Source organism: Limulus polyphemus, unplaced genomic scaffold (assembly GCF_000517525.1).
Source record: "Limulus polyphemus unplaced genomic scaffold, Limulus_polyphemus-2.1.2 Scaffold1622, whole genome shotgun sequence".
NCBI classification, from domain to species: domain Eukaryota; kingdom Metazoa; phylum Arthropoda; class Merostomata; order Xiphosura; family Limulidae; genus Limulus; species Limulus polyphemus.
In genome coordinates this window covers 81,152-83,940 of record NW_013667232.1, presented here as the reverse complement: position 1 = coordinate 83,940, position 2,789 = coordinate 81,152, and positions in this window count along the sequence as shown.

Below are 2,789 nucleotides of genomic sequence, written 5' to 3'. Positions count from 1 at the left end.
TAAAATATATTTAGTGTTACCTTTCTTATATTTAATTTATTAAAGTAAGCGTTCACCTAGAATTTTCAAAATGTTTTGTGCGCACATGTGTTTAGCTTTATGAGTTTTAACTACAAAACTTTAAATTCTTTCTCCTCTAGATATCCATTGTTCTATGTCATTTCCATTGTTTTCTTGTCACGAGGGGAAAATTGCTGTATAATAGAACATACTATGTAAAGGCGAATAGCGATCTTTTCCATCAGCGGGTCAGGTGATACCTTGAGGTACTGTCCTCATTAACTGTTAGAATATCCAACAGTGCCGTGGGTAACGCATACGCTCTGGGAAAGATTATGCTGTCGTATTTTGTACAGGGAAATTATATTCTTCCAGTCTTATTTGGAACTTCGCACTATTCGGGTAGTCTTCAGATTTTGGTCAGGTCTGCCTACTGGGTAAGAAAAATATTGTACGGTGTTCTAGTCACCCAAGAACTTTGATATGTGTTTTTGTTTAGTGAAGATTACTGCTCTCTTTGTTTTTACATGATGTTTGGTGTCTTTGAATTCACTCCGTCAGTCAAAGAGTTTAGCTTAATTACATAATACATTTTTCTGTCGAACCTCAAGTTATTTGTGGCTACTACTGAATCTGAACTATAAAATCAGTATATATAGGGAACATTTATTCATCACTGTATAAATTTACTTGTATTTTCTTTTATTTATAGCAAACTTACTAAGGTTATCTACTGACGTCATCCCCCTGTGGGACAGTGGCATGTCTACGGACTTACAACTCTAAAATCCGGGTTTCGATTCCCCGACGTGGATACAGCAGATAGCCCAATGTGGCTGGCTCCAAAATAAACAAACTTCCCTAGTTTCGACCACAGGGAAGGAAAGTCAGTCAGCATGGCTCTACTATCCACATTAAGATATTGCCTGTCACTCTTATAATGCACCCACAAGTACACAGAATATTTTTCTGCTATCTCACGACTCGAAACCGGCTTGCCATCTTGACTTTACTACATGAGCCGTGGTAATACATAGGGATAGTGATACTCATCATGTGATACGTGTTACCAGACTGAATTGTGCCAGCATTTAACTACTATTGTGGTACTTACTTTCACTGAGGGCTGGCTTGACGTTTTGGAAATACTCTACAGTTTGATAATAGTTCATGCTAATAGTATTAATTCTTACATGTGACTTTCCAACATAGGTTAAGGTTTATTGTGCCTTCTTAGTTTACACAAGAATTAGATGCCTGATGTTGGATTGTTACTTTACCTACAAATGTGTGCATTTTCAGTACAAACTAAAGATGTTGACAAACCTTCATATCTGACATACAAACAATGTGGACAGCTGCTCCAAGCATATTTTACACGTTTCTCCCTGATGTTAGTAAAAAATCATTTGATATTCTATTGTTTCTATAACTAAAAGACTTCTACTGATTCCTCCCATAAATAAGAACTCCAATGATGTTGATGCTGTTTCAGTTCTGTATTACAGAGTGCACTTTAAGTACGCTTCTTTACAGTGTGCGCTTTACGTGCGCTTCTTTACAGCGTGCACTTTACATAGATCAGTAGTAAAACACACCCAACTCAATAGTTTCTCTGTTAAATAAACTTGAATATTTTATGTTTACAGTACAGTTGTAGTGACTGAATGTCATTTGTTGTCATGTTTAGTAAGCCATATGATCACTTAAGTATAATTTTGTCTTAGTTATTATTTTAACAATATCTAATTGATAACACAGGCCTGCGAATTTAATCTTCATTAAAGTAGTTTTGGTTTTAATAGCTGATTTTCCATAACTTAGCTACGAAGATTTCGAAAATAATATTCATTTTTTATCACATAAGGATTTTTTACAAATCGGAAAGAAGAAAAACTCTTATTTAGATCAACTTATTATTTCATTTACCACAATTAATTTTCTTCTTATTATTATATTTGTTAACAAAAATACGAAAAAAACTGAAGGAAAGGAAAGAACACTGATGTCAAACAAATATGCATCCTCTTTCATCATGAATTGTTTTTGTGAAATCTACGTCTATTAGTCTCAAAACTACATCTTGTGGTCTTTCTTTTATGTATTGAGTTATGGCGTTTTGTGAAAAATCTGTACGTGATGGAGAAAAATTGATGTCATTTTCGGAATCAGTGTACAGGAATTATGGTACAACATGTAAACATTTCAAGACAATAAAACCATCGCAGGCCTGTGTGATTAAACTTAGGTACTGTATAGGCGACTAAACATTATAATAATGACTAGTTTGTAAAAAATAAAGAATGTAAATGTTTTAAAATGTTTTCTTCAAGTGAGAATAGGTACTACGAACAATTTCAAATAATTTATCATACATAAGTTGTGCTTTCTTCTGCACAGATTTCCATGTTACATTTTGATGAGAAGGTTTATGTAAGTAAGTACTGTATAACTGCTACTAATGATTTTTGTCAACACACAAGTTTAGGTACCCACGTTAACATATTTTCTTATTATAATTGTGTTTATTAATTAAACATTTTGACGAGAAGGTTTATGTAAGTAAGTACTGTATAACTGGTACTAATGATGGGATTTTAGTTAACACATTAGTTTAGTGACCCGCTTTAACATATTTACTTAGTATAATTATGTATATTAATTAAACATTTGGACGAGAAGGTTTGTGTAAGTAAGTACTGTATAACTGCTACTAATGATCTTAGTTAACACACAAGTTTAGTGACCCACGTCAACATATTTACTTAGTATAATTGTGTTTATTAATT